The sequence below is a fragment of the Apium graveolens genome, chromosome 6, assembly GCF_009905375.1.
Source record: "Apium graveolens cultivar Ventura chromosome 6, ASM990537v1, whole genome shotgun sequence".
NCBI lineage: Eukaryota > Viridiplantae > Streptophyta > Magnoliopsida > Apiales > Apiaceae > Apium > Apium graveolens.
Genome location: NC_133652.1, coordinates 49,550,028 through 49,556,589, shown reverse-complemented (window position 1 = coordinate 49,556,589; position 6,562 = coordinate 49,550,028).

Genomic DNA, 6,562 nt, shown 5'->3' with positions numbered 1-6,562 from the left:
CAACTCTACTGACAAAACAATCACTCTGACCATCAAAGGTAATGATTTCTGTATCAATAGTGATGTAATAAAAGCATGTTTCAAGATTCCTGATGATAATGTAACTGCACCACACACTGACACTGATATTGTCAATATGCTCAATTCCATTCATTATGCACTTCCTACTGCAAATCTAAGTGAAATTAGAAGACTAGGTCTTAGGAAGGAATGGAGTTACTTGTGTGATGTAGTAACTAAAGTCTTTTCTGGAAAAATCAGTAATTTTGATTCTGTGAACATTTCCATGCTTAACATGCTATACATGCTAGTTACAGACAAATATTACAATTTCAGTGACCTTGTTGTGTATGAGTTAGGTTTTAAACTAGGTGACTTAGCCAAAAGAGGAAAGAATATTTACTATGCTAGATTTTTTATGCTTTTGGCTAACCATCTTTGTCAAGAGATTGAACTTGAGAACCCAAACAACAAATTAGCTTGTTGGGTTCAAGAGAGAAGAATCATTGCAGACTTGAACAGAGCCAACCATCACAGGGATGTGCCAATGTTCTATTTTCCTGTAATGCTGACACCTCAGGTAAGTGAGGTAAGTTCATCCATACCCTCAACCATTCCAATCTCTTCTATTTCTTTGACTTCAGGCATGGCTATAGCAACTGTGGTAATGACCAAACAGTTGCCTGCCAAAGCTGCCAAAACAACTGCAATTTCTAAATCCAAATCAAAGAAAACCCCCTCTGGTATCTCTCAAAAGGTACCAGTTAAAAAATCTACCAAAGCCAAAGAGGGGAGTGTGAAGGAGGGTAAGGTAGGTGAGGGAAGGGGTGAACATCAAAGAAGCCCCAAGGATAAGGTTGGAGAGTTGAGTGAATCCCAGCCTAGCCACACTGCAGTTTCCCAACAAACTGTAGTGCTTAAAAAGGACAAAAGCTCACCTCTAGCTGCATCCTCCCAAAAGGATGTGGCTATTGAACAAAGCTCTCATCCAAGAGCACATGCCAAGAGGGTTAGGGACACAAGCTCACACCAAACTTACACTAGAAAGAAGAAATCCAAAACAACTGGGGATGCACAGGGCACACACTTAGTGCAAACTGGTGCTAAAGACACAGTCCCTGCACCTTCTCAAATTCAGATTGATGTGGCTCCAATAAATGTGGAGTCACAGCCAAAATCTCTCATAATAGAAGCCACAGAAACACAATACTCACCAACTAACTCACTGGAAGTGGACATGATAAACACTTCAATTCCTGATTCCCCTTCTTTAACTCTGTTGGGGAAGCCAAAATCTAGTGCAAGTGAGCATCATCTTTTAGATGATTTGTTGGCTCACTTGCCAATTCTTTCTGATTCTATTGTGACATCTGTGCCTCAAATAACTTCAATCAACACAGAGTCAACAATAGTTTCTCTTCCCACCTCATTCATTTCTACTCTCTTGATGGATATTGCTCATCCGTCGAGTAGTGATTGTATCCCGATGGATAAGCTTAACAGCAGTTATCCGTCAGATAGCTTTACCACTCACCCGACGGATATCACTTATCCGTCGAGTGTCCCTGCACAACTTCAAACTTCAATAATTTCAAGTGCAGAAGATTTGGTGGTTATACAATCACTCTTAGGACTGAGAGAGGAGAGTGCATTGAGTGAGAGGCTGGGTTGCTCCCAGGCAAAAGGAGAGGAAAAGAGTGAATCTCAGCAATCCATTCATTCAGGATTGGCAAAAGTGAGTGAGAGGAGACCCACCTTAGTAGGTGAAGGTGAGGGTGTGAGGGTGGGGAGCTAGGGTGAGACCCTGATGCAACAAAAGAGAGAATATGAAAGAAAGGCAGGTACTGGAGAAATAAGGATGGAACCAGCCATTGCTAGTGATTCAATGATTGTGGATGATGCTGAAAAGGAAAGACAATTTCAGCAACATTACAAAGCTGTAATTGATAACATTTCCTTGGATGCTGACACTTTTACTCACCCTGTTTCAGCCTATCAACTGTTGGCTGCTCAGGGCAATGTGGAGGCAGAGCAGACTTTGCATTTAGTGCACACCACAAAATCTCTTCAAAGAGATAAAGCTGCTGTGAACAGAATGCCTTCTCAAGCTGGAGAGCCATCTGAAGAATTTGGAGTAAATTCTGATGATGATGACTCTGGTTCTTTGAATGGAAGCATGAACTTAGGGGGAGCTGAAGGCCCAAGTTCTGCTTTAAATTTACCTGAATGGGCATGGGCAAAGGAATTTACACCAGGGCAATTTGAGGTGTCTTTGGTAAAACAAGTTATAGCTATTCAGCAGGCCCTTCAGGAAGCTTCAGATGCTGGTACCAAGGCTGTTCTTCAAGCTCACCTAGACTCTTTACATTTAATGAAGATCCAACACTCAAGACAGAATCTCAGTGTGGATGAATTGAAAAAGGATATAGCTGACTTAAAGACATATAACTCTGAGAAGCTGGATTCAATAAAGCCATATGGTACCATGCATGATCTATTACTAAGATTAAGGAGAGAATCAGATTCTGACAAGAAGATAGCCAAGCTGGAGAACAGAGTTCAGGTTATTGAGAATTCAGTGGCTCTACTTCTTCAAAATCAACAGACTCAGACAAATCTTCTTATGCAACTGGCTAAAGCACAAGGCCTAACTCCTCCACTTGATGATAACAAAAAGGGGGAGAGAGAATCAAGTAAGGGGGAGAAAGGACCAACTGAGGGGGAGAAACTTCTGGTTCAAATCAGCAAAGTAATTGTACCTTCAATTACTATCTCCAAGCCACCAGTTGCAGATGGTATAGATCTTATAAATACAGCAACAGCAAATTTGAAAGATGCTGATAAAGGAGAGTTGACTCTGATCATCTGGAAAAAGATTGATGAGGAAATACAGAAAAAGTTTCAATTAGTCAAGGAACCAGATCAGTCAGCCATCCATCACTCTCATGTCAAGCCAATCAATGTGAATGAGATGAGCATGAACTATCTGGAGAAAGGACAATCTTCCTGTATCAAGACTACAAAGGCTGAGATAATTCTTAAACCAAGGGCAAACTATCCAAAGTTATCTTTGAAGAACCCTATGGATTCTGTGTGTGAGACACCCAAGCCTGATGAAAAGAAGCTTCTGTCAAGATCTATTCTCCTCTAAAAAGATCCAGCTGATTCAGCCTCAAGAAAGAGAATTGCAAAGATATTCAGAAATGGGAAGGAAATTTGTGTGGTAGCTGGACATCCACAATTTGCTCATGCAAAGGAAGAAGAAAAAGCCAGATTAAAGCAGGAAAAGAGGCAAGCTGCTCTAGATGCAAAGAAGTCTAAACAAAAGAAAGAACAGTTTGCTATCTTGGCCAAGCTACAGGCTGTGAATTCTTCTTAACAAATTCCCTATCAACCATCTCAAGCTACTGAATCAGAGAAGAAGATTGAAAAACAGAAGAAATCCCCAAGAAAGAAAGAACTGGCTAAAAGAACAAAAAGAAAGTTGGATGTTGTTGACAAGGAATTGGAAGATCAATTTCCAAAGGAATCCACTCAAGCTGAAACTCAAGTATCAAAGCCCTCTGTGGTGTTTGAAGACATAAGGGTGGTGGACCCCTACAGGAACATACATGGAGAGCCTATTGTGCCAAAGGATGAGCCAATAGAGTGGGATAAATTACCAATTCCTGACTTCAACTTGCCAATTCTTACTAAGCCAAGAAGGACAAAATCAAGGGCAGTCAAGAAAGTGAAGCTGTCACCTCTCAAATCCAAGTCAGTAGTCAAAGCTCAACCCAAGGTCAACAGGGGAGACTACTTGTACTTGTGTGATATCAAAGAATTCTCAGATCTAAACCTTTATCTGGAGGAGCTGGATGAGGTAAGGGCAATTGATGCATACAGAAACCTACCTGAAAGGTTGGTGTTCAAGTACAAAGGGGGAAGGGAGATTCAGTGGCCTCTTCACAGGATACTTCAAGAAAGCCAAGCTGTGTTGATCAAAGTCTATTCATCCTTCAAGAAAAACTTTGGGTTTAATGTAACTGCAAGAAGATTAGTATTGAAGAAGATTGAAGAGCTAAGGAGTGTTAGAGCCAAAGATGCACTACACAAAACTCTTATCATCCCATACACAGGGAGAAAAGTGCATCTAAGGCCCTACTGGCTGATGGAATTCATGGATGACAAGGGTGTGAGAAGATTCTTCAGATTAGAAGACCAATTGAGTATCTCTAGCAATGAGACTTTCTGGGAAATGCAAGAAATGTTAGATATCTCAGAATCTGATGAATTAGAATTCCACAGACAGCTCCAGAATCAAATTGAAGAAAACAACAGAAAGCTTGGAAGAAGATCCAGACCTTCAAGAAACTAGAAAAATATGCTCAGACTAGAGGAGCATCTTGAACTGACTGTGAGCCAAACCTTGTACATTTTTGTTTAAATTGAAGCACTTTCAGTTCTATCTACTTATCTTTAAAAATATATGTTTAGGATATTTTGTTATCATCAAGTATCTCTTAATTTATGGCTACAATTTCAGTAGACATAAATTGGGGGAGATTGTTGTGAATATGTTGAGTACTTGATGATTACCTAAACAAAACATCTAAGTAGATTTTACTTAGTGAAATAATGTAGCACTCGACGGATAAGAATTATAGTCCCGACGGATAACTCATTATAGTCCCGATGGATGATTAACTTATTATCCATCGAGTGAGTAGCTTATGTAATAATAAGTTTGTAGCACAGTGTTGTATGCACCTTTGTATAGAATCTGGAGTAGCATATAAGTCATGTTGACTTTAACTAGATATGCAGAATAGGTTGATTAACTGTACATAAGCAATGTCTTGTAATTCTGTATAAGTGAAATGAAGTCAAGTGCCAAAATGGCTACCAACGGATGATTAACAAAGTTTCGACGGATGACCAAAATAGCTACCAACGGATGCTTAACAAAGCTTCGACGGATGATCAAATGACTATCAACGGATGTTTAACATAGCAGTCGACGGATGATCAATTAAGTCATCGACGGATGATCTGAAAGTCAACAGATGATCACATCAAGATTCAAACATCAGTTGAACAGTGAAAACTGACACACAGCCGTTGAGTTGGATACAAGTACACTGTGGAAGCCCATTAACTGGGTAATAGAGGATGAAAAGCAGCAAAGATCAAGACTGTTAGATTTTATATTTGTTCAGTTCTTTTGACTTTGTAATCTTGGTAATATATAAACCAAGAGAGTAGCAAATAGAAAAATAACTGAGATAGCTAAGAAACCAAAAACAGAGAAATCTTTGTAAGCACTATCTTTAGCATTTCCTGTATTCTCAGCAGTTCTATTCTGTAAGCAGCTGTGAGCAATTCTGCACACAGAGTCCTCTCGATATATTATATATATCTCTGGTGGAATTGTTTAAATCCACCAGAAAGTTTTTAAAGACTCTTGTTTTTAATTACTTATGTTTTGATTCATTCAAGTTTATATTCCGCATTGTGCTAATCAAAACAGATATATCCATTGAACATTTTTATTTCAAGAAAAAGGTTCAAGAATTCCATTCAACCCCCTTCTGTAATTCTTGCTATATTGTTAAGGGACTAACAATTTCACTTTAAAAAATTAGGTTTAAAATATTATTCAATGATGGTGAATATTTATAAAGAGGTGTTCCTAATGTCCTATTTTTTCATTCTTTTTAGAAAAAATTAAATTACAATTATAAAGTAAAATTAATAATTTTCAGTAACATGTTATTTGAAAAACGGTACGACATTTGATGCTTCTTCATAACAAAATAGTTTATTTATTACATTATTTAATTAAAGATATATTTATATTCAAATATTTGTGAGACAAATCTTAAATTTTATATTATTCAATTTGATATGGTTATTATAAGTCATATACATAAAGCTCCTATTTTTTGTGTAGTTCTGGAGTACAAACTCTTAACTTTATATTACAATCCAATCTAATGGTTCAGGTTTTATGTTTCTAATAATTTAAAAACTAAAATAATAAACTATATGATATAAACGTGTGTTATGGTGTTATATCATTAATGTTCAACAAGTTGAATATTTACGTATTCAATACCTACGTCTTTCAAACTGATCATGTTCTATAAAATCATATGTTCCGCAATGTTCAACTTGTCAAATGTATGAGATTTGTAAAATATTTATTAACATTGTGATATTTGTGGAACATGATTCACATTATAATACGCTTTACAATTTTTTTTTATACTATTTTACTTGCAGTAGATATATGCACTCCCGTACTCAACTAAAAATAAGACTCAATATAATTTAAGTTATATATATATATATAAGAAACTTGAAAAAATATAGAATTAAATATTTTGGAAAAAATATATTTAAAATTAGCAATAATAAATTGATAAGAAAGTATTTAGTGTTGGAAAATATTGTACAACTATTTTGAATTATTTGAAAAAAAGTTAAAACTATAATGTATTATACTATTTGATTTAATCTATGTTATGCTATATAAATAATTTTTTTAATATTAGTCGATATTTTGAAAGCATTAACAAGT